The 26,657-nt window shown below is 38.3% G+C and overlaps 1 protein-coding gene across 4 annotated transcripts in view; it reads left to right on the forward strand.

Moving 5' to 3' along the window:
* The first annotated feature begins 9,267 nt into the window (after nt 1-9,267).
* The window catches only part of LOC111094837 (protein GUCD1-like), a 59,397-nt gene continuing 42,007 nt past the window's right edge, over nt 9,268-26,657 (forward strand). For 2 of the 4 annotated variants that reach the window (XM_038588127.1, XM_038588129.1), the window contains exon 1: nt 9,268-9,554. The gene's annotated coding sequence lies outside the window, so the exon portion shown is untranslated. Of the gene's footprint in view, nt 9,555-13,522; nt 13,580-16,862; nt 16,930-26,657 lie in introns of those variants that run through there. The other 2 variants (XM_038588128.1, XM_038588126.1) reach the window with 2 other exon arrangements.

The raw sequence follows: 26,657 nt of genomic DNA on the forward strand, positions 1-26,657 counted from the left end.
CCACGCAGGGAGCCCGATGTGGGACTCGATCCCGGGTCTCCAGGATCACACCCCAGGCTGCAGGTGGAGCCAAACCTCTGCGCCACCGGGGCTGCCCAAGAAGCTCACTTTAAATGTAATGCTAGATGTGGGTTGAAATTAAAACGATGGGAAAAGATTTATCTTACAAATGTTAATTATACCTCTACTAAGACTAACAAAAACAGAAAGAATACAAATTACTAGTATCAGGAATGAAAGAAGGGCTATCACTCCATCAGAAGGTTCATAAGGAAACACTATAAACAACTTACATAAGCTTGACAACTTAAATGAAATATACCAGTTCATTGAAAGTCTCAATCTATCACAACTGATACAATACAAAATAGATAATTCAAATGGTCATATTAGTCTCGAAGAAATTGGAGAATTTTTGTTTTTAGAAATTGGAGTTTTAATTTACAAACTCTCCCCACCAAAAATCTCTAGATCTAAAGGGTTTCATTAGAAAATTCCACAAAATGTTTACAGAATGAATGCCAAATGTACACAAGCTCTTCCAGAAAATAAGAGGTGTAAATATTTTCCACTTTATCTTACACCGCTAATATTACCCTGATACCAAAACTGGACAAAGGTAGTTAAAATGGCTATTATCAAAAATGACAAGAGATGACAAGTGCTGGGGAGAAGCCTTATACATTTTTTATGTGAATGTAAATTGATACAGCCATTATGGAAAATGGAATGGCAGTGCCTCAAAAAAATTAAAAATACAACTACCATATGATCTATCACTTCTACTTCTGGGTATATGTCCAAAAGAAATGAAATCACTATTGCAAAGTGACTTCTGCACCCTGTGTTCACTGCAGCATTATTTACAACAGGCAAAACATGGAAAAAATCTAAGTGTCCATCAATGAATTAATAAAGATAAAGTGATATAATACAGTGTGTATGAGTGTATATATATATATATATATACACAGTATTATATCACTTATATGTGTAATCTAAAAAACAACTCAGAAATGGAGAACAGATTAGTGGTTTCAGGGGTAGGGGTTGGGGAGTGGGGAAAGACGGGTGAAGGTGGTCAAAGGATACAAACATCGTTTTAAGATGAACAAGTTCTAACGATGTGATGTACATCATGGTGTCCATAGTTAATATACTCAATTGTATATTTGAAAAGTGACAGAGTAGATTATTAAAATTCTCACCACGAGAAAAGTAACAATGTAAGGTTATGGATGTGTTAACCAATCTTACTGTGTTAATCATTGTGCAGTATATACATACAACAAATCATTATGTTGTATATTTTAAACTTACAGAATGTTATATGTCAGTTGTATGTCAACAAAGCTGGAGAATAATACATACATAAATTGTTGATTTTCTAAAAAATTTTTTAAAAATGACTCCAATTGTATTTAGACATTGTATTTAACAGGAAAAGATTTCAAATTAAAATATTATTATTATCTTCCTGATACTTATAAAATTAATACTGTGCCCAAAATACATTGGACAAAATTTGGTAAAATTCAAAGGATAAATAAACAAATCTAAAATAAGCGGCACAGATTACAACATCTATCTCTCAATAATCTTCTCCCTGTGTCTTCACATTTCCTTTCCTCTGTGTCTATGTGCAAACTTCTTATGAAGACACCAGTCATGTTGGACTAGCCCCCATTTCATTTTAACTTACCTCTGTAAAGTCCCTTTCTCCAGGGATCCCTGGGTGGCTCAGCGGTTTAGCGCCGCCATGGGCCCCCGGGCGCGATCCTGGGGTCCTGGGATAGAGTCCCACATCGGGCTCCCTGCATGGAGCCTGCTTCTCCCTCTGCCTGTGTCTCTGCCTCTCTCTGTGTGTCTCTCATGAATAAGTAAATAAAATCTTAAAAAAAAAGGTCCTTTTCTCCAGATACCATCATTTTCTGAGGTACAGCTGTGAGGTGGGGTGGGGTGAGGACTTTAACATGTGAATTTGGGTGGGGGAGTACACAGCTTAGTCTCTCCTAGGTGGATAATAAGGAAATAAACATAAATGAGAATGATATCACCAAAAATAGCAGAGTAGGGAACTCTGGGGCTCCATCCCTCCACAATGACAAAATGCTGGTGAGAACAATCAGAATCAAGTTTCATAGAATCTGAGATCTGATAAAAAATTTACAACAACTAGAGGAAACTTTAGCGAAGAAAGAAGCTGCTGCCCTGTGGTAAGAGAGCCCTGTGACATTTTAAGTAACTAACTACCTTGGGTTGTCTCCCATCCTTCAGATGCCCCATGGCTACAAAGATAGAAACCTATGTGCGGGGGGCAAGATTTTTCATGCAGAGAGGCAGTGAGGACCATATGCTCAAAGAATTGTGGTTGTGTTGTTCTGTGTGGTGGCTCTCTAGGAACCAGTGCAAGGACTTCATTCATTTGTTCATTCATTCATTCATTCATTTTTACAAATAAAGAGAATTCCTAGGCCTGGAGTATCCTCCAAAGTGGCATTTGCTGCCAGGTGGCATTTGTTGAGAGCCTTTGAAGCAAAAGTATTGGCCGCAGCAGCTCAGGGCAAGGGAATAACAGCCAGGATAAGCAACAGACAGGCTACAAAGTCTGAGAGAAAAGGAATTGAGAAAGGAGATACATGGACAGTGTGGGGGCGGGGGGTGGAGTTGTTAAAGGCTCCCACATACACTGGGGAATAGAAAAGACTGACCACATGCTCAGGGTTGGATGCCTGCACAGAAAAGACTTGAGAAGACCCTGAGCTATCACCCCTGACTGACCATGAAGATCCAACAAGCATACAGTGAAGGCCAAGGCAGAGTTGTAAATGGCCTAGGTAAGCACCTAAGGAGTGCCCCCCAGAGTGCCAGTCTGCCACACCTGGGAAAATACTTTATTGCTTTATTTTGTTCTCTTTTTTCCCTTTATTTTTCTTTCTATTTTTTTTCATTTGCTCCCAGAATTCAAGGAAACCATTAAAATGCTGGCTGGTCCAATAAACTAACAATGTAGAGTCCAACGGTGCCCAGGACAAATAATACAGATTTTACAAAAATTATTTAGAAAAGTAACTCAAGCAAACCAATAACAAAAACCTTTAACAAATATATGGAATTACAAGTGACCCCAAATAGCCAAGACAATCTTGAAAAAGAAAACGTTGTAGGGATCCCTGGGTGGCGCAGTGGTTTGGCACCTGCCTTTGGCCCAGGGTGCGATCCTGGAGACCCAGGATCGAATCCCACGTCGGGCTCCCAGTGCATGGAGTCTGCTTCTCCCTCTGCCTGTGTCTCTGCCTCTCTCTCTCTCTCTGTGTGTGACTATCATAAATAAATAAAAATTAAAAAAATAGAAAAAATAAAAAATAAAAGAAAACGTTGTAAAACTCATGCTTCCAAGATGTCAAATCTTAACTACAAAGCTAGTGTTGATGCAAGGATGAACAAACATATAGACCAATGGAATAAAATTGAGAGTCTGGAAAAAAACTCATACATCTACAGTTGATTGACTTTTTTTAAGTTGCAGTATAGTTAATAAACAATGTTATATTAGTTTCAGGTGTACAATATAGTGATTCAACATTTCTATACATTACTCAGTGTTGTTCATGATAAGCATACTCTTAATCATCTTCACCTCCCCTCCGGTAACCACCAGTTTGTTCTCTGTGGTTAAGAGCCTGCTTTTTTGGTTTGTCTCTTTTTTTCTTTGTTTTGTTTCTTAAATTCCACATATGAGTGAAATCATATGGTATTTGTGTTTCTCTGGCTGATTTCACTTAGCATTATACTTTCTGGATCCATCCATGTTGTTGCAAAAAACAAAATTTCATTTTTTATGGATAATAGTCTATAATATAGATATGTAGATATATAGATATCTCATGACTTCTTTATCTATTCATCTACTCATGTTTACTTGGGCTGCTTCCATAATTTGTCTATGGTAAATAACGCTTCAATAAACATAGGAGCACACATATCTTTTCAAATTAATGTTTTCATATTCTTTGAATAAATACCCAGTAGTGGAATTACTGGATCATAGGGTAGTTCTATTTTTAATTTTTTGAGGAACCTCATACTCTTTTCCACAGTGGCTGCACTGGTTGGCATACCCACCAACAGGGCACAAGATTTCCTTTTTCTCCACATTCTCACCAACACTTGTTTCTTGTGTTTTTGATTTTAGTATGGCCATCTGATTTTTGACAAAAGTGCCAAAACCAATCAATGAGGAAAGAATTGATTTTATGACAATGGTGGATATCTACATGCAAAAATATGAAGTTGGATCATACTGCATACCATATACAAAAATTAACTCAAAATGGACCTAGACCTCAACTTAAGAGGTAAAATTATAAAACTTAGAAAGAAACATGCCAAAAAATCCCTGTGATAGTAGATTTAGCAATTCTTAAATATGACAATAAAAGTGAAAGCAACAACACAACATATTGTACTTTATTAGGACTAAAAGCTTTTATTAGAACTAAAAACCTATCAAAAGACACTATCAAGGACGTGAAAGTCTGTAGAATTGAAGAAAATGTTTGCTAGTCATATGTCTAGTAAAGGTCAAATTTCCAAGATATTAAAAAAACCCAAAAACCAAAAACCTCAGCAATATAAAGATACACATCCCACTTAAAAAATGGGCAAAAGCTTTGAAGAGATATTTCTCTAAAGAAGATATGCAAATGACCAACTAATGCATGAAAAGATGTTCAACACCATTAGATAACAGAGGCATGCAAATCAAAACCGTAAGATATCACTCCATAACCATTAGAGTGACTGTAACAATAATAGTTTTAAAAGTGGGAAACAGCAAGCATTGGCAAGGAGGTGCAGATATTGGAATTCTCATACCTTAGTGGCAGAAATATAAAATGTATGAATCTTCATAATTAGTGGTGGGAATATAAAACAGTACCACAACTGTGAGAAAGGGTTTAGTAGTTTATCAAAGAGGTAAAGCTCGAAGTATGTGACCCATATATTCCATTCCTAGGTATATTTCAAAATAATTGAAAATGGGTATTCAAAATATTGTACACAAATGTTTATGGCAGAGCTATTCACAGCCATCAAAAAAAGGTGGTAACAACCCAAATGTCCATCAACTAATGCATGAAAAGACAACTTGTGGTATATACATGAAAAGGAAAATTATTCTCTTATAAAAAGGAATGAAGTACTGACACATGCTATAACATGAAGGAACGTTGAAAACGTGCTAAGAGAAAGAAGTCAGACACAAAAGGTAACAAATTGTATATGGCACTTATTGAAATTTTAAGAACGGACAAAACCGTAGAGATAGAACGTAGATAAGTGGTTTTCAGGGGCTGGGAACAGAGACAAATGAGAAGTGACTGCTTAATGGGCATGGGAATCACCTTTTGGGGTGAGGAAAAGTATTTGGAAAAGGATCACTTTTTAGAAGAGATGTTTTCTCAACACTGTCAATGTACCGAATGCCACTAAACTGTGTGCTTTAAAGTGGTTGATCTTTTGTTATGTGAATTTTTCCACAGTCAAAACAGTTGAAAAAATGAACAAAACTTAGAGGAAATCCAATGAAACCAAAAGATAGCTATTTTATTTTATTAACTTAAATTCAGTTAGCCAACATATAGAACATTATTAGTTTCAGAGGTAGAATTCAGTGACTCATCAGTTGCATATAATACCCAGTACTCATTATATCACGTGTCCTACTTAATGCCCATCACCCAGTTACCCCATCCTCCACCCCCTCCCTTCCAGCGACCCTCAGTTTGTTTCCCATAGTTAAGAGTCTCCCATGGTTTGTCTCCCTCTCTGATTTCTTCCCATTGCATTTTTTCCTTCCTTCTCCTATGATCCTCTGTGTTGTTTCTAATATTCTTCATATGAGTGAAACCATGTGGTAATTGTCTTTCTCTGATTGACTTATTTCACTCAGCATGATACCCTCCAGTTCCATCCACATGGATGTAAATGGTAAGATTTTGTTCATTCTGATGGCTCAGTAATATTCCATTGTACATATATACTACAAAAAGATAGCTATTTTAAAAAACTGATAAAGATCTACTCCTCTGTATTTACTCAAAAGGATTCAACACATAAGTACTCAAAAAGATTTGTACAATATTGTTTATTGTATCTCTATTTCGAATAGCCAGAAATGGAAAACAATGTAAATGTCTTTCAGTGGGAAAATAGATAAAAAGGGTGCAATATTTAAATAATAGAATACTACTCTGCAGTCAAAAGGAACAGACTGCTGATACAAACAACATGACACATCTCACAGACACAATGTCGAGCAAAATAAGCCTGTCATAAAAGAGTATATAGTGTATTATTCTAAGTATATGAGACAAAATTATTGCATGGTGATGAAAGAGACCAGATCAATTATTCCCTCTAGGAAATTGTGATTGGAGAAAGGCATGAGAGAACCACTTGGGGTGGTGAAAATATTTTACAACTCAATTCAGGAGATGGTTATATTTGCATATTTTTGTCAGTCATTCATTAACTTACACAATTAAGATCAGTTCATTTTAACCTATGTGAAATACATCTCAAAAATATAATATTTAGGGATGCCCGGGTGGCTTAGTGGTTTAGCGCCGCCTTCAGCCTAGGGCATGATCCCGGGGTCCTGGGATAGAGTCCCACGTCGGGCTCCCTGCATGGAGCCTGCTTCTCCCTCTGCCTGTGCTTCTGCCACTGTGTCTCTCATGAATAAATAAATAAAATATTTTAAAAAATAATATTTAATATCAAGTTTATATGTGCCTACCCTAAGGCACTTATGAGCTAAATCTTTTCTTCTCTTTGACTGTACTACTTTTAATTTAATCTAGCTGAGCAGATCCTGTGGGTAATGTCAACAAATCATATGGGCCAAGCAAGTTTACTAACGGCAAAATCTAGAGAAGAGATCTGAACTTTATTGGTCTTGTGAATTTTTTTTTCAAAAGCAATATTCTTTAATGAAGCCTAAATATATTACACTAAGCGTCATTCCTTTGGTTTTGCAGTCATTCTAATTTTCCTGGTTTCTCCGTAATTTTGTATTTGTAGCTATTTCTATATATGGTATGTGGGGATGGGTGGAACATGCTACAAGTGTGGGCAATAAGACAAGAAGGTACCTTTGAGAACCATTTCAAACACCTTTTTAAAAAAACCCTTGTAAACAGTTTTTTAAAATTCTGAAATGTACAGAAGAAAAAAAAGGCCTAAAGCAAATACATATAGCCCATCAAACAGAAGATAAACGTGCATCTTGGCTATCCACATCAGGGAATAGAACTTTGTAAGAGGCAATCCTTACATTACCCTGAGTCCTTTCCTGATCACGATTTCTCCCCAGCCCTCTAGAAGTAATCACTATCTTGATTTTTTATGGTAATGATTTCCTAGTTTGTAGTTCTACATTTAACCATCATTGCATGCATTCCTAAAAAATATAATTTGATTTTGCCTGGTGTTCAACTTTATAAAAATGGAACTATGTCTTGTGGATTCTATGCCCTTTTCCTCTTTTGGCTGAAGTTCACTTTTGTAACATTCATCTTTTGATGTGAGCTTAAGTCAAGCTTCTTCTTAAATCTTTAGAACTCATGCTGAGTTATTTTACATTTATGCTTATTTCATCTCTTGCTCGTGTAGTCTGTTCTCTTGTCTTTTCCTGGCCTTATACTCTGTTTTAACTGCTTTTAACTCTGCACCACGTTGCAACATTTTCTCATCGGTATCCAGAAATAGAGAAGTTTGGGAATCTTTACTATATAACTGGGAATTAAAACATATCTAGCTTTGACATTTACCTAGGGAAAAGATATCTCAGGCAACTAACACAACAAATTTTTATCTGTCCTCTATGATGGCAAGGCCTTTATTAGATTATAGAATTTCTATCACTTAATTGCATGTTTACTGGTCTCATTTCATGATATAACCATGCGGTCATTAGTGTGACTATTTCAATTATTTTGATTCAGAAAAGGACTAAATTGGAAATCAAAATGACAGAATTTAAAGAATGTGTCAATTTAAATATTTCTTGTTTAGTTGAAATTGAAGAAATGTACCAAAGCTATAAAAAGTTAGCTCATGGCTTAATGTTAAGTATTATAAAATAAAATTCAGAAATGTTAAGTGAAGTAGAGAGAACTTCTTGTTGAAAATAAGAACTACCCTTCCTTTGTCTCCCCATCCTCCCAAAAAACTTAAGGCTACTTCACGTGATAGAAGCATATATGCACATACATGTACTCTTTGCTGAGCAATCCCATTCCACCATTGTATACTAACACCAACAATGAAGGTATAAGGGGAACTTGCATTTTATGATTTTGGATGCTTTTAGAAAAAATGGTGAAATCACAAATGCCAGTATGTGTATTTTCAAATGGTTGTTGTAATGAAGGTGTATTTGGGAATAGTTGGTCATTCCATTCTGTCTAGCAATTGATTTTCGTTTAGTTTGGAGTGTGTGTGGGTGGGTGTGTGCATGAGTTTAAGTGTTTAGATTTTTTTTAATGACTGAACGAACTGATTATCATGATGTCATGCTGGACATACACTTATTTCCTTGATGAAAAACATAATTTAAAAAACACAATAAAGCATTGTACTTGTCTTATGCAACAGAAGGCAGGTTAGTCAATAAAAGCATTCCCCTTCTATTCCCTGAATAGATTTTTGCTTGATTCATAATGGATGTTTCAGGATCAATTGTTTTCTTTTTTATGTTGTCTTGTTGAAATGATTTGAAACAACAAGAAGACCATGATATATTTCCCCAAAGATTCTTTGCCCTCCAGCCAAAGACCACCAGGCACACACCTGTAGTTTAACAAGCTGGATTTACTACTCATTGGAGTGAGGGAGGACGAACACCCTGGGGAACCACAGTGTGTCTCAGGAAGAGGGTGTTAGAAAGAACCTATTATGGCCTCCCTGCTTTGGTTGGGGAATTTGGGGGATTGGGTGCTCCTAAAACTCAGGGGCAATCCTATGTATCACAATAAACCGTCTTTAAAGGGAGGACAGACTAAAACTGATAAAGAAATAACATTCTGTCCAAGAGAGTATGTATACAATATTTTGTAGGTTGCACAGTGACCTTATTTCAGTCTGTGCTTAGATAATATTATGAAGGGACCTCATTTTGTCTTACTCTATCATGGTCACAGAGTGACCTTGTCTGATGTTGGTGTTCTGGGAAATTGCTTATGCCCAACAGAAGAACAATTTGGACTAGCTGTGTCAGGCCAGCTTCTGAAAAAGCCTGAGGCCTAGCTTGAAGTGTCAGACCAGTTCCCAGATGTCAGGGGCTAGGTTTTTAATTTTTTCCCTTTCTCACACTTTTGTTTTACTGTAAAAAAAACAGAGAATTGAAGATACTGCTCTTAAAATAATTTTTAAAGATATATAATGAGGTCAAAGACTCATTTTTTGGTGCCATCCTTACCCGTGAGATTTTTATCAGAGGAGGAAAAACACCGTGTTCAATGAAGCTTAGATGCCAAGTGATAAAGGTAAGCAAGGATTATTTCTAATTTCAATTTTTAACTGAATCTTATTTTAATTCCCCTTTTTCCTAGTTGGTACTTTATCAGTCTTTCTCCTTCTCTCTGGCTAAGTACAACCTTAGAAGAACCTGCTACCACCAGCAAGTTTAATCTTTCTAATTTGTGACATCTCCAGCAGGTTGCCTTTGGACTTGGTGGGCACTTTCGGCTCCTCTGGGTCTCTAGTCTACTGGCTCACGCTGCAGATATTGTATTCACCAGCCTCCATAATCCCCAGAGACAATTTATGAGCATCCTCATTGACAAACCCAGAAGGATGAATGTCACTGTGCACCCAGAAGTATTGGTCCTCTCTAAATTTCTAAATTCACACTTTCACATCTTACCAAGTCACTGTCCCCAGCATAAATCAACACAGACTCATGTTCTTCCGCGCCCCTGATGTGGAGTCCAACACACAGTTTCAAATACCGGCCTGACACTAGAATAGGCAAGTTACTCAAACACAGTGAGCCTCAGTTTTCTTATTTATAAAACTAGAATTATATTAATAATTCATAAAGGGGCACCTGGGTGGCTCAGTCAGTTAAACGTCTGCCTTTGGCTCAGGTCATGATCCCAGGGTCCTTGAAGGAGCCCTGCATCAGGCTCCCTGCTCAGTGGGGAGTCTGCTTCTCTCTCTCCCTCCTGCTTGTGCTCTCTCTCTCACATACTCTCTCTCAAATAAATAAATAAAATCTTTATTATAAAAAGAAGAAAATCATGAATACATTTTAAGTTCTGCATGAGATAAGGCCTGTTGGACACAATCCAGGAAGTGACCACTGCTATTATTATTACTTTTCTTATTATTAAAATTATTATGCTCACTGTCTCCATTCGCATCATACAATAGAGTGGCTGTATTTCATGTCCTTCAGACAATAACAGACAGTTCTCTGGAGTTATGTGGGCAAGGATTGTATGTTGCTAAATATAGATAGGTGTCATAAACTTTAAACACTGAAGTAGTGGTTGTATCCTTTTGCTTGAGAATTCTATCCTAGGTGAGGCACTAAAATAGCTGAATATAGACTAACCATAGTAGCAATGTTTTCTATGAAATATGATTCTGGATAATTCCTATTACACAGGAACAAATAAAACATTAAAATGACCATCAACCATTATTATGAAAGATTAGTTAATGGCTAACATATTTTTTTTTTATAAACAGACAAGTATAGCCTAAAATGGTTGCCCATCCAGATCATAAAAATATCTAGGGGTGCCTAGGTTGCTCAGTAGGTTAAGCTTCCTATCTCAGCTCAGGTCTGATCTCAAGGCCCTGGGATTGAGCCCCACATCAGGCTCCATCCACAGTGGGGAGTCTGCTTCTCCTTCTCCCTCTGCCCCTTCCCCCACTTGTGCTCTCTCTCTCAAATAAATAAAATCTTAAAAAACATCTAAGTAATGCTTTAATAAACATCTGATTTGAACAATGTGATTTTCCAGGCATCTAGGTGCAAAAATGTATCTTTAACAATAACATGTAGTAGTCTTGTGCATTTGATTAAAAGAAAAATACACTAATAACATCACCTGACTGTTTTGTTTTGAAGTATAAAAGATTTAGGAATAAATATAATGAAAAAATGGGTTTTAAAATTTTATAATAGAACCCCCCCACTCCCCAACTTCTGTGACTACCAGAGAGCAAAATACTAATCTTGTATGGAATCATAGTCAGATTGCACATAGCATTCTATGCAATTTTTCTGGTTGCAACACATAAAAGTAAGTTTTTAGAAGTACATGAATTTCAGCAGATGAAAATTCAATCAAGATGGCAACAGATTTCTTCAAAGTAACACTCCGGAAGCAAGGTCTTCAATATTTTGAAGAAAAATTATTTCCAACCTTGAATTCTTTGTCAACTAAACAGAAGTGCAGAATTTTCACATGTACAAGTTCTCAAATATTTGCCTCCATTACATCCCTTGTAAGTATGCAATAGAAGTGCTCTACCAAAATAAGTGGGAGACAGCAAGAAACAGAAAAAAATGGGATCCAGAAACAGGGGATCAATAAGAGTGACTGAGGCTTAGTTAACACTGGTCTAAGTTGAAATAGAATGATGGAGGGCTCCAGTAAAACTATCTCCAGAAAAGAGACAAAATTAATAGATTACCAAAAGTATTTTCTCAGTACATATGTACTGAGAGGAAATTTGCATTTCCAGAAAATTAGTCATAAGTACATAAATTTTTAAAGAGAAAAAAAAGAAATTTCAGGAAATAGAACATTGTACCAGGAAGGATGTGTAATTATTTTCAATTCATGGCTCAGATGTGAATCTGATTTAATCGTAATGTCTATGCTCTGAATGTTGATCTAACCGTGCCAATAGACAGTAGTGGTGGAGAATTTCTTAATTAGTCTTGTAGAAGTGTTTTAATTTTTAATAATGGTTGAAATAATTAGTAAAAAATGTAAAGTGTCGCCCAAAGGGTTTAGTTCAGAATGTCTGGGTTTCTACTGATAAAAATTAAATAGATTTGATGTAGAGATCAAAACCACAGAACCTGGTCAGTCTGGCTCAGGGTGATTATGCCTTTTTAAATAAATCCATTCAGTATCATTTCTATGTAAAACACAGATTGATCTGTATTTTTATTTGCTTAAGGAAGCAGAAATCACTCAAATGATATATGCAATAAGGGGCTAATAGCCTCTAAATATAGGGGTTACAACTCAACACCAAAAAAATCAATCCTGCTTTAAAATTAGGCAGAGGATCTGAATAGACATTTTTCCTTTTCCTTTTAATTTCTTTTTTTAAGATTTTATTTATTCATTCATGATAGACACACAGAGAGAGACAGAGACATAGGCAGAGGGAGAAGCAGGCTCCCTGTGGGAATCCCAGAATCCTGGGATCATGTCCTGAGCCAGGTGGAAGGCAGAGGCTCAACCACTGAGCCACCAAGGTACCACTGAATAGACATTTTTCCAAAGAAGACATACAGATGGTCAGCAGACACATGAAGAGACATACAACATAACTAATCATCAGGAAAATGCAAATCAAAACCAAAATGGAGATATCACCTTACAACAGTCACAATGACTAGTGTTAAAATTTTAGACAAGAAATAGCAAGTGTTGATGAGGATGTGGAGAAAAGGGAACTCTCATGCACTGTTGGTGGGAATGTAAATTGGTTCAGCCGCTGTGGAAAACGGTATGGAGGTTCCTCAAAAAATTAAAAATAGACTATACGATTCAGTAATTACACTTCTGGGCATTTACCCAAAAACCCAAAAGTGCTAATTCAAAAAGGTATCTGCAACCCTATGTTTACTGTGGCATTATTTACAGTAGCCAAATATGGAAACAGCCTAAGTATCATCTATAGATGAATGGATAAAGAAATGGTGGTATATATACATATACAATAAAGTATTGCTCAGCCATAAAAATATAAAATCAAATCTTGTCATTTGGGACAACATGGATGGACAACATAGAGGGTATTCTGCAAAGTAAAATAAGTCATAGAGAGGAAGACAAATATTATATGATTTCACTTACATGCAAAATCTCAGAAACAAAACAGACAAACAAAAACAGGAAAGAAAAAAAAAAGCCCTCCTAAATACAGAGAACAAATTGGTGGTTGCCAGAGGGGAAGGGGTTGGGGAAATGGGCAAAGTAGGTATAGGGGATTAAGTGCTACAAACTTCCAGTTATAAAATAAGTCAGTCATGGGGATGAAAAAAGTACAGCAAAGGAATTATAGTCAATAATATTGTAATAATGTTGTATGGTGACAGATAGTAACTACACTTAAATATTTTTTTTTAAATTTTTATTTATGATAGTCACACACAGAGAGAGAGAGAGAGAGAGAGGCAGAGGGAGAAGCAGGCTCCATGCACCGGGAGCCCAACGTGGGATTCGATCCCAGGTCTCCAGGATCGCGCCCTGGGCCAAAGGCAGGCGCTAAACCACTGCGCCACCCAGGGATCCCAGTAACTACACTTAAAATGGTAAGCATTTTATAATGCACATAAATGTTCAGTCACTATGTTGTACACCTAAAAAATGATATGGGAAGATGGAAAGTAAATGATGATTTATTTTCTCCATTTAATAAAGAAATGAAAATTTCTCTCCACAAAGAGCAAAAAGGGAAAAGAGGGGGAAGGATAAAAAGAAATACAGGCATTCAAAAATCTTAGTCTATCATGACCCCAGTAGCAGTAAGAACAAGATGACATTTTTTTTCTAATAAAAATATATTTTTTAAAAAAGGAAGCAGAAATTAATTTTAGGTTATATCTCATCATCCACCAGGGCCCCTTGTTTTTGCCTTTGGATTGCTTTGTTCTTTTCTACATATCTGATACAGTTTCACTTAGAGTAGTTTATTATGTGATTTTTTTTTTTTACTTTTTAATTCTAACCAGCATCAATGGTATTGTTTAAGCATATGTAAATAGAAAGTTCATTTGCATATTTAAGCACCACTGAGCCAGGATATATAAACACAAACACCAAGTTCTTTTGTCAATATCAACTTGCATAAAATTAGAGACACAGATAAGCTGTTTATTTAGAAGCATAACCAGTAATCCTGAGGACACTCTGGGTGCTTGTCCTTTGGTACAAGTAGAGAAATTAGTAAAAATGCCCACACTTGAGGTTTTGTAATTTCATATTGCAATATGAAAGTTTAGCCACGCAAGAATATTCATATTCTAGGATTAGCATAGGAGGCAAAAAACAGAGAAAACCCTATTTGCATGATGGAACAAGTCACAACTCTGAATTTGCATAGGCAGGCATAGCCTCAAAGGTAGATATAGTCAATAATTAATGACCCATGTGATACGATTCACACCATTCACCCACAGTAGTCCTCTATCCAGCAGTGTAGAAAAAATCCACAGCTAGCAATTCAGAATTGAATGTTATATATCACCTATGAGAAAATCTTTCTAAAAATGAGATGGGTTCCATGATTATTAGAAATTGTGCATTCTTTCTTTAGCTTTATTTCTTCTCTGACATGAAAGATGGGTCGGCAACATGGGAGTTCGGGGATTGAGACTCTGATATGTAGGAAAGGACAAGAGGACAGCCAAAATAGAGGAAAGAAAGGAAAGTCTAGGACGTTAATAATAAATTTTCCGTAATTTCATGATTTTTGTCTCCAGTTCTGATCAAACACGATCCCAAAACATGATAATAAATCATTCCAAGAGAGATCATAAGGTCAGTGGCATTATGATACAGACCTGTTCTAAAAAGAAATCATTTGAAGGCTAGATAGTTGTAAGATGGTTGGCTGCACACAGTGTCAATCATCAGGAAGTCTTAAATGGGTTGTATTTTCTTCCCATGTCCCTCCATTCTACGTCCCCTCTCAACACACATCCCACAGATATTGTGAACCCTGTTTCCCATACCCTGAAGTTACAACTGTGCCAGACTGAACTAATCCCCTAAAATACAACGTTTCTTCTTCATTTTTTTATTTGTTCGAATCCGATATGTTCTTCCAAGTTTAGGTCCGTTTCAATTTCCTTTGAGACAGGCAAAGCTGGTTTCAGAGAATTAAGCACCGTCTTACATTGTACACTGCTAATTTCACTTGTGTGAGCCTCTCCAACCTCCCATGGTTACGTTCTTGTGGGTGAAATGATGTATTCTCCAAAGCTATGGGGATCTGAATCTTCAAATCTCGTGTGAATTTCAAACGTCTTATCCCATTCTACTCTATAAATACATTCACCTTTGTCAGATTATATGTTCCAATCACAAGTTTGGAAAATATGGTTATGATACTCATTAGTGCCCAAGAATACTGATTTTCTACCCCTCTGTATGAACACAAGTATCTACCAAAGTTCTAAACATGCCCTCTTATTGTTTGTAATCCTTCTCTCTCTTGACTCTTTCCTAAGATTTTTGATTGGGTCCTCTACTCAAGGATTAACTAACCTCCAGACATGCTCAACTTTATCACTGAACATTTAATCCTCTTTGTTCTTATTTTTTTAAAAGATTTTATTTATTATTCATGAGAGACACACACACAGAGAGAGAGAGAGAGAGAGAGAGAGAGAGGCAGAGACACAGGCAGAGGAGAAGCAGGCTCCATGATGCAGGGAGCCCAATGTGGGACTCGATCCCGGGACTCCAGGATCACACCCTGGGTCGAAGGCAGGCGCTAAACCATTGAGCCACCCAGGGATCCCCCTCCTCTTTGTTCTTAAAAGAAGATTCTCCCCCTCCCTCATCACTCTTGTTGGATCCTGCATGTCATCCCATTTCCCATATGCGACAGAGCACAGAGCAGTGTGTGTAGCTGTGATGGGGCCAGGATTATAGAAGCGTTTGTTTGCTCTCTTTCCATTGTAGCATTTAAACCACTACTCTTCCACTGCCTAGAAGTAAAAACATCCAGGGAAGGCTACTGAAGTGAGCCAAATTCTACATGTATAGGATCCGCTAAATTAAAAAAAGTTGACTGACTTCATAAGGCAATATTTTCAACCATAATTTCAACTATAATGATTAGCAGGGGGATCCCTGGTGGCGCAGCGGTTTGGCGCCTGCCTTTGGCCCAGGGCGCGATCCTGGAGTCCCGGGATCGAATCCCGCGTCGGGCTCCCGGTGCATGGAGCCTGCTTCTCCCTCTGCCTGTGTCTCTGCCTCTCTCTCTCTCTCTCTGTGTGTGACTATCATAAGTAAATAAAAATTTAAAAAAAAATGATTAGCAGGTAATGTCACTTGAGTTTCATTACATAAACCAGAACTCTTAGATGGCCTGTGAATAGGTGAAATTAAGTTATTAACTTATTGGAATATGGTTATAGACATAAATCAAATGGGGATAGATGCATGGCACAAAATGGATATAATCTTTAGTTTTTCAGGAAAATATCGGGTATATGTACATTTTAAACTTGAAGGTACTATTCTAAATCAGGGTTTATATAAATTAAATAAATGTTAGAAAGATGGTTAATTAAAGTATTAATAACAATTCACTTTGCATTGCAGTTTGCAAAGTTCAAAAGGATGGTTTAATTAAATCTAAATTCAATTTATTTTCATGAAAATTACGTTTTGACCATTTCCGTGATATTTAAGAGATGAGACATAATCATATTAATCTATTTAAGAAACTAATTCCATTTGAATAATTATGTTTTAATAAACGAATAAGCACCATCTATGCGATTGAAAATCTTGATCAAAACTGGTATCATTCTGAATGTCCCAGAAATATGGCTCATTATCTCTCCGCAATCCTCCTTACAGACAGTTTCTATTGGAAATCGTCACTTTGTAAGAAAAAAATGTCCCCTGCATCCTCCTGAATTTCATAGTAAGTTTTCTTCAATACCTATCCTACTTTGGGTTCCCGCAGAAGCAGAAGCAGTCCCAGGGATTAGTGTGTAAGTGGTTCACGAGAGAAACGATCCCCCAGGGAGTATCAGTAAAGAAGTGAAACAGGTAAAGGAAGAACGTCAATACTGTGTTTTAATTAGCAGGTCGGGGTGTGGGTAACTAGTGTTCCGTCTTCCTAGGGACCTCTGAGAATGATTCATTTAAGGTGCTCCATGCAAGGGAGAGGAAGCAGGGGTGCTCATTCTTCCAGTTCCCGGCTATTGTTGGCTTAGGGTTGTATTAGTTTACCACGGCTGATTTAAAAAGCATCACAAAAGTCATATTATCTTGCTTGTTATTATGATGCCTAAGGTTACGATCATCAATCATCTTCCAGGTCTGTTAGTCGGGAGTCCACGGTGAATCGCGGCGCGCTAAAACCACAATGTCACTGATTTTTATATTCCCCAAATGAATGAGACCATATAATGTTAGTGAAAGGGAATAAAGAGAAAGGAGAGAAAATGAGTGAAAATATCAGTGAGGGAGACAGAACATGAGAGATACCTAACTCTGGGAAACTAACAAGGGGTGGTGGAGGGGAGGTGGTGGGGGGGATGGGGTGACTGGGTGACGGGCACTGAGGGGGGCACTTGGCGGGATGAGCACTGGGTGTTACGCTATATGTTGGCAAACTGAACTCCAACAAAAAATTTTTTAAATAAAAATAAAATAAAACCACAATGTCAGCCTGCGACATTTCCCTCAGGAGGCCCTAGGGGCGAACATACTTCCTTGCATTCTCCAATTCTGGAGGCTTCCTGTGCCTCACAGTGCCCTTCCTTCAACTTCGAAGCCAGCAACGTTAAGCGAAGTCCTTCTCACGGGCCATCTGCCTGGCTCTCCCTCTTCTGCCTCCCACTTCCATCACCCAGATAATTCAGGATGATCTTCCTAAAGCAAGGTTGTCTGATTGGAAACCTTGGATTTTTCTTATTGTGTGTTACCTGACAGAGTCGCAGTTTCCTAGAATGAAGCTTCGGGCATCAGCAGGGGGCCGGTATGCCCCCTTCCAGAAGGTCTGTTTCCCAGCGTTACATCCCCAGGCTCCTGGCCACACAGGAAGTCTTCCCGCAGAGAGTTAGGGCAGCTTGCAGCCGAAGTTCCTTGGCATAGAAGGGAAGCCTATGCCTGGGGCACCAGCCTTCTCTGACATAAATTCCTTGCCATGATCGATCTTTTCAAGGAACACACTGTTTCACGAGTGGCCTTCTCAAACAGATACTGTTAATATCTGTTAATACCCACGGACTTAATGACCTATATTGTTAGCCACCGAGTTATTACGGCCTCTGCCTCTCTTCCGCCGACTTTCAGGTGCCACCGCATAGCAGGAAAGAATGGGAACCCTGGCACCAGATGGTGTTTCAATCCTAGTTCTTTTTTTTTTTTTTTTTTTAAATATCTTTCTCCAAGCGGAATACTTGTTCAGGATTCTTTTTTTTTTTAATTTTTATTTATTTATGATAGTTACACAGAGAGAGAGAGAGAGAGAGAGAGAGAGAGAGAGAGAGAGAGAGAGAGAGAGAGAGGCAGAGACACAGGCAGAAGACGAAGCAGGCTCCATGCACCGGGAGCCCGATGTGGGATTTGATCCCAGGTCTCCAGGATCGTGCCCTGGGCCAAAGGCAGGCGCCAAACCGCTGCGCCACCTAGGGATCCCCTCAATCCTAGTTCTTTTACGTACTTGGCAGTGCAGCTGGACAAGGTACTTACCATCCCCGTGTCTGTTTTCTCATCTATAAAGTGTCAATAATGCCTTCCTAATAAGGAAGCTGTGACAATTACAGAACATAATATATAAACAGAACTTAGATCACTCCCTGTGTTTAGCAAAAGCTATATGAGTATTGCTGCTGCTGCTGCTGCTGCTGATCTGTTCATCTAAAGCACATTGCTCCTTATTTACCTTTCTCCCCCCCCCCCCCCAACTCCTGGTCCTTTCATTTTCTAGGATGACTTGAAAACCCATTAACCACTCACAGGCCCTTGACTCCCCAAACATTCACATGAGCTGGATTTTACTAACCCATTTCCACGTGACGTCTTGAATTCTGATCCTACTCTCTGACCACCACCTTCTCTTTTTCCAGCTCATTCCTTCCCATTACACCTGCTTTATGAAACTATTGTTTTTCTGTCACATTTTTTCAACTCTCAGTTCATTAGCTCTCAACTCAGTAGACTTTTTCCCAGCCTCGATCCAATGGCCGATCACTGAAGTATTCTCTGACCAGCACCCTTAATTCTTTCTAAGCACCCTTACGGATCATCACATTTGGAGCAATCTTAAAATTAGTCTTCTCTGCTTCTGTATCCGAACTTGGGTGTTGATGGCTGCACAAATGTTCAGATTAGTTTCTCTGCAAAATATTTTACTAAGTGAAAGAAGCCAATCTGAAAAGTCTCCATACTGTATGTTTCCAACTGGGTGACATTCCAGAAAAGACAAAACTATGGAGACAGTAAAAAGATCAGTGATTTCTAGGAATTAGGGGGAAGGGAGGGATAAATAGGCAGAGCACAGAAGATCTTTAGGACCAGCGAAACAACTCTGTATGATACTATAGTGGAAGATATATGTCATTATATATTTGTCCAAACCCATAGGATGTACACCACCAACACCCTAATGCAAGCGATGGACTTTGGGTGACAATGATGTGTCAATGTAGGTTTAGCAGCTGAACAACTGTGACAAATGTACTCTGGTGGCAGATGCTGAAAATGGGAGAGGCTATGCATAGGTGGAGGCACAGAGTATATGGGAAATCTCTACATCTTAATACTCTTTTGAACCTAAACTGCCCTTAAAAAATAGAATGTATCAAAAACATTGCTTGTTGAAACATTTTTTTATGATGGGTGCTGTAAAATTCATGTCAGAAAGCTCCTACACCTCGTTAGTCTTGGTGTTGGTGTCTGTTTATTCACTTTCCTCATTCACATTGTCATTTTTTGGATCTTTGTACTATAGGTTAATTTCTCTTGTATCCTGAGTGTTTTGTATATAATAATTATGAGGCTCTGGATCCTATTGTTTCTCCTATTTCAGCAGGCAGTTACTGCGAGATGTAGCTTGAAGGCCAGGGTGGAGGCTCAGCCTACTTCTTGGCCCTGTTGCTATGAGACAGGAGGTGAAATATGGTGGTGACTGGCCCAATTCACGTCACTTCATCTCATTAAGTTTCTTTATGCCCATGGGAGTGGAGGCTCTGATCACTGCTGGTCTGTGTTGACACTCCATGGCTTGGGAATTGGAGGACCACTGTCTTCTGCCCGGTGGCAGATGAAAGTTTAGTCTCATGCTTGACTGCACTTACCACTGGTTGGGGAATGAGAACACTGCTACCGACTTTTGTCAGGGTTGGGGATAAAGTGGAGGATCAACTACTCCCCACTCGGCCCTACTGAAACCACGGGAGAGTAGTGTGTGGTTTTTCTGTTGACTGGATGGCTGGAGTACTGTGAGAGCTGCAAAAACTTTGTTGTTATTGGGTCAAGCTTTTTCTGGTCCTTGTGGAAGGAACAGATGTTTCTTGGATCATGTTTTTTTGGCCTGGGCTTGTTGGCAGTTTTAGGTTGGAGGATTCCATAGCACCTTTTCTTTGATATATAGGAGGCAATAGGAAAACCTAGAGAACTCAGGACCATGTCACTCCTCAAGTCCCCATGTCCTTAGGCAGATAATCTACGTCTTCCAACTTTCAGAATCTCCCCGTTCTTGTTTATTAATAGTAAGATGAAAAACATGGGAGGAATAGGGATGCTCCGTTTTAGCAGAAATGGGTATCCCATTCCATGGAAGTTTTGTTTATTTATTTATTTATTTATTTATTTATTTATTTATTTATTTATTTTTAAAAGATTTTTATTTATGTGAGAGAGCGCGTGCGAGAGAGAGAGGGAAAGAGCAAGCACAAGCAGGGGGAGAGGCAGAGGGAGAAGCATACTCCCCACTGAACAGGGAGCCTGACACAGGGATCATGACCTGAGCTGAAGGCAGACCCTTAACCAACTAAGCCACCCAGGTGCCCCTCATTCCATAATATTTTATTTTATTATTTTATTTTATTTTATTTTATTTTATTATTTTATTTTAATTTTATGACTATTTATTTGACAGAGATCGAAAGAGAGCACAAGCAGAAGGAGAGGGAGAAGTAGGCTCCCCGAGGAGCAGGGAGCCCTATGTGGGACTGATCCCAGGATCCTGGGATCATGACCTGATACAAAGGCAGGCACTTAACCGACTGAGCCACCCAGGCACCTTGCATTCCACAGTATTTTAATTAAAAAAATTTATTTACTGAATAACTGCTGGATGCAAAACATCATGCAGGCGATATGAAAAATTTTAAGAATGCTAAGCCATATCCAAATCCCTCTAGAAGTTTACAATATATGTAGTTGAATAGAACATAGTGACATTAAATGGAATACAAGTTTTATATAATAAAGATTCCTAGTAGTGTAAAATGTTAAAACTATCAAAGTCAAAAGAGTTTAGTGTCGGATGAGGTAGACAAGAGGGAAAGTAAAATTTAAGCTAAGGATCATTACATTAAAAGCAATTTCATTTAAAAAAAAAGCTACTGATGTTTTTAAAGGAGTTTGGGGTTTCCTGCTATCCAATCATTATGTTATTTTCTTATGATTTGCTTGTTGGTTGAGTGGTGAAAATGGCCGAGGTGGGAGACAAAAACAAATCTAGGAAAGAGAAAGGATTTCATCCCGCATCTCCAATTTACTCTTTGATTTGGAGGACACTACTGTTATACGAAGCATTCTATTTCCATGTAGTGATGCCTGCCAGTTCCCGGCATAGCCTTTCCTACTGACTTCCCTCCCTGCCTTCCTGTTTCCTTCTCTTTCCCTCCTTTCTTTCTTATGTATATTCATTCAGTGCACATTTGCTGAGCTTTCTTTTTTAGTATTTGATTTATTTATTCATGAGAGACACACAGAGAGAGGCAGAGACACAGGAAGAGGGAGAAGCAGGCTCCCCGCAGGGAGCCCGATGAGGGACTCGTTCCTGGATCCCAGGATCACGCCCTGAGCCAAAGGCAGACGCTCAACCTCTGAGCCACCCCAGGTGCCTCCCCTGCTTTTTTATTTTTGGTACCAGACAATATCACAGGTATAGTGTCTAAGATACTTCTTTCTTGGAGTTTGTTGTCTAGCAAAAGGCATTAGCAGAACACAGAATTAGCCACAATGCCAAACAATATGTTTCTACAATACCATCTAAGCAGTATAGGCAATACATACAGTAGTAGGGTTTTTTTGGGAGAACTATTGCTGTTTTCTATGATACCTTCTGAAAGATCATAGATTTTAACTGGCATATTCTCCACTTGCATTTCTCCCCACCACCCTTCTTAGCCACTCAGCCCCACCTCTCATATCCATACTTAAATTTGCATTCCAAATGAAGATTAGTAATCAAGCATGGCCTGTAAATTCAACCCCATGTTTCAGCAGCCAAGCTAAACAGTTTCTGGAACACTATAGAAGGAAGATCACGGAATACTGAAGGCAAGGTGATAAAGCTTTTTTCCAAGAAAAGATGGGAGAAATGAAGGGATACATTTTAGCATCATCTCAAATTAATTTAGAATTTTTCACTTTATAGCCCAATCACTCAAGTATTAAAAAACCCTTCTATAAAAATTTGGTATGAAATGTTCCATTCAGTCCAGCAGTGAAATTTTTTCTTGTATTTGAGAAAAAGTGAAAAGAAAAACAACAGATGTTGAATTATAGGAATAAGAATTTTAGATGGTTTATTTTCTTTGGAATTCATGTAACTTTAGGACAGACCCATTTATTTAAATTACATTTTACAGATGGGTTGTCTGTGAAGAGATTCCTCCTGGGAGAGGAAAAAAAGTAAAAAGAAAAAAAAGAAGGAAAACCTGAGTTCTGCTATGGTTCTTCATGTCTTTGGGCAAAATCCTCCTTATGAATAGATTGTTTTCTTTAGCCTACACTTCTACGAAAAATGTCGGGGTCTTGCGCCCATCCTGAACACACATAGCCTGCCTCTCTAATACCCAGCAGGATCAAAGTCTCTCTGCTTTTGGCAATCAAGTTTCCTTCTAGGTAGGTTCTTCCTGTCTTCCTGTATGGTCTGCTTCTTCCATGACAGTCAAGTTCATTTTAGGAAGAAAACACCCTGCATGCCTACTGTAACAAACCTTCTTTCCTTCCTCATTTTTTTAAAGATTAATTTGTATTTACCTGAAAGAGAGAGAGCACAGAGGGAGAGGGAGAAGCAGACCCCTGCTGAGCAGGAAGCCTGACATGGGGCTTGATCCCAGGACCCTGAGATCATGACCTGAGTTGAAGGCAGACACTTAACAAACTGAGTCACCAAGGCACCCCTCGTTCCCCATTTTTTAAAAGAAATTTGTGGTTGATCTTGCTTTCAAGATGGAATTTGTTGGAGGTAATTGTATAAATTGTACAAATTCCAATCATATTTCCTCACGATTGTTTCTTCCTATTTTAATTTTTCTTGTGTGTTCTAATATTTTTATTTGTCTTCTTTGGTGAGGCTCAATCCCATGACTCTGAGATCATGACCAGAGCCAAAACCAAGAGTCAGATGCTTAACTGACTGAGCCACCCAGGGGTCCCCCATACCCTGCAACCCTTTCTTTTGATTCCACTTTATGATTCTCACCAATACATTTCTCTCTGTGGTAATTTGACTTAAGTATGATATATACTTCCACTTAATAACTGAGATTTTTAGATCCAGTATCTGAAAGACTGGTCTTTTCTCACATCTTGAAGGGTCTATAGAGCCTCTTTCAGGAATCTTTGGCCTCAGCAACAAAATTGTATTTTAACCAATCTGTCTCTGTCTTTTCAAGCTCATTTATTCTCATAGATTTGCTTAATTTCTTTAGTTTAAGTTATATTTCTAACCAGCATTTATTCTAAATTATTTCCTTCTCATTTCCTCTCCTCTAATTATATAACATGTTTATTTCAAAATATTAAAACTGTTCATTAAAATATAATAGACTGAATATGTACAATAGGCCAGACTATATATAAAAATAAAACTCTGGGGCATCTGGGTGGCTCAGTCAGTTAAGCAACCAACTCTTGACTTGGTCAGGTCATGATCTCAGGGTCCTGGGATCAAGTCCCATATTGGGCTCGATGCTCAACAGGGAGTCTGCTTAAAGATTCTGTGTGTGTGTGTGTGTGTGTGTGTGTGTGTGTATCTCTTTCTCTCAAATAAATAAATATTTTTTAAAAATAGAACTCAGATCCACAATCTGCATCATCAGCCTAGGGAAACAACCCATTATCTACAGAAATCAGCCCAGGAAGCCAGCATGCTATCTAAAAGTCAGACCTGTAGGAAATCGGGTCACTATCTATAACAACCAGTTCAGGAAGCTGAATATTGATCCCTATAAGAGTTGACCCCAGAGGGCCATAACTTGATTAATAACTGGCAGCTTCGCTAATCTTTGTCTCTGTTTCTAACTGAGGACCAACCAGAGAAAGCCAAATATGTATTCCCTAACCAATCATATGCGATGCCAGGCTTCTAGTTAGCCCACTTATGGCTTTCCCATGGCCATGGCCTCCAATCAGGGCATACTTGAAGCTGTCTCTTTTATCTACTTAGAAAGCTTTCTCACACCCCTTCCTGACTTGGAGTCTCTGCCAAAGCATACATGGTAGTGGCTGAATCTATTACTATATAACAAGCCCTGAGCAAACAACATTCACTTTAAGTTCTCATTTGGTTGGTCTTCATTTATTTACATAACATTTTGCAAGGCCCCAAGGTCAAGCAGAGTGGAGGGTTATGGGTCTTTTCAGGTCTTTCTCAGACATGTGCCCAACCCTGAATAGTTATACAGCCTTTTAGTTCTTCAAAAACTCACTGACGTTTTTCAAAGGTCCTCATGGACACTGTATTCCTCCTCAGATCTTCTTTTTAGGTTTTTGGTCAGGCTCTTGTTTGTCCCAGCTGCAATGTCACACATCATTGCCCCTGACTATTTTCACCAAACCCCAGTGGTAATGCTTTCCCCAAGAAGTGAACTTTTGGTTCAGTTCAAATAATGAAAAGGCCCTGTGATTAGGGCTTTTCTAGGGAGATGTGAGACAGGTGAAATAGGGACCATTCTCTGGGAATGGGGCTTTTCAAGAGGCTCTAGATCAAGTCATCTCCCTTTGTGGCTATAAGGCTGCTGGTTTTCACAGTGACTGTGAACTGGGGATGATGGAAGGCTGCTTTTTTTTTTTCAAGGTTGCCATTGAGCTGAGGAGAGGGACTTGGAGTAGTCTAACTCAAAATACCTCAAATCCTGCTATTCTCATGGAGGTCCTCCAGTTTTCTTGAAAAAATCCTTCTGAGATTTTTGAAAGCCTTTTTTTTTTTTAAATTTCCAGAGTTCTGAAAAAAAGTTGATTTAGACCATTTTGGGGAGTCAGTGTCTTCATTGCTTTTATAGAGGATTACATTTATAGAAGTCCTCAATCCACCATTCCAGAAGTCCTCACGTTTTTGCTGAACACTGATAGACGTAGTTTGCTTTTGTTTTTCCTTTTGTTAGAATTTTGGCCCTTCTATTTAAGAGTGAGAGTGACCTCTGATTTTCCTTTTCCTAAACTGTTCATGTCCCATTTTTGCAATTAAGTTTACATTAGCGTCATATGGAAAATATTATCTTTCTCCAGGCAAGATTTTCTTTAAGATCTAGCAAGCAGCTAGAAATGGATCAGATTATCTTAATCCAATAAGGAATTGAGATACTTTGAGGATAAGTTCAGTTTGTAAGTGTGGTGTATTTCTAGCTCTCCCTAACTCCACTAATAGAGTTCTCTGAGGTCCCAGTTGATAGTCTGGGCTGTTTCCTAGGGCCCAGGAACCATCAGGTGCCATCATCACTATTTTTTTTTTTCATCCTTAGTACTATGAAGACAGTCAATAGCTATGCTTAGCTTTTCAATTTATTAGCAGCTGCTATCTGCTTGGCTTTTCTCTTTCTTGTTCTATGCCACTTAGAAATTATTGAATGTCTGGAGAAGAAAAGTTGCTCAGAATGTCTGGCTCACTTTGTTGTGTTTTCTTCCTTTCCTTAATTTTAGTCTGGTAAATCCTGAGCCTTTTCAAAACTGGAAACTCCCACTTTTTTGGTCTTTCCTCTGCTTTTTTGCCTCTTAAGAACAACTTCCCACAGGATGTTGGGTTAACATCTCAAAGGGAGAGAAAACAAATTTTCTGGTGTTTCTTTATAGAAGGACACTAATCCCATCACAAGAGCCCCACCCTCATGACATCCTGCAGACCTAATTACCTTCCAAAGGCCTATCTCCAAATACCATCCTATTGGAAGTTAGAGCCTCAACACAGAAATTCTGCAAGGACACAGTCTAGTCTGTAGGCCCATATTTTCTCCCACCCCTAGCCACCACCCATTCTGTCTCAAGGCTTCCTTTCACACTGTAGTCTGCATTTTCTAGAATTTTATATAAATTTATTCTTAAAGTCTGTACTTTTTAATGGTTGTTTTATTTGTTCCACTCTGTATAATTATTTTGAGATTCATCCATGTTGTGGGTATCAATAGTTCATTCTCTTATATTACTGAAGAGTATTCCATTATGTGACTATACCATGGATTATTG

This window comes from Canis lupus, chromosome X (genome assembly GCF_011100685.1).
Source record: "Canis lupus familiaris isolate Mischka breed German Shepherd chromosome X, alternate assembly UU_Cfam_GSD_1.0, whole genome shotgun sequence".
Classification (NCBI taxonomy): Eukaryota; Metazoa; Chordata; class Mammalia; order Carnivora; family Canidae; genus Canis; species Canis lupus.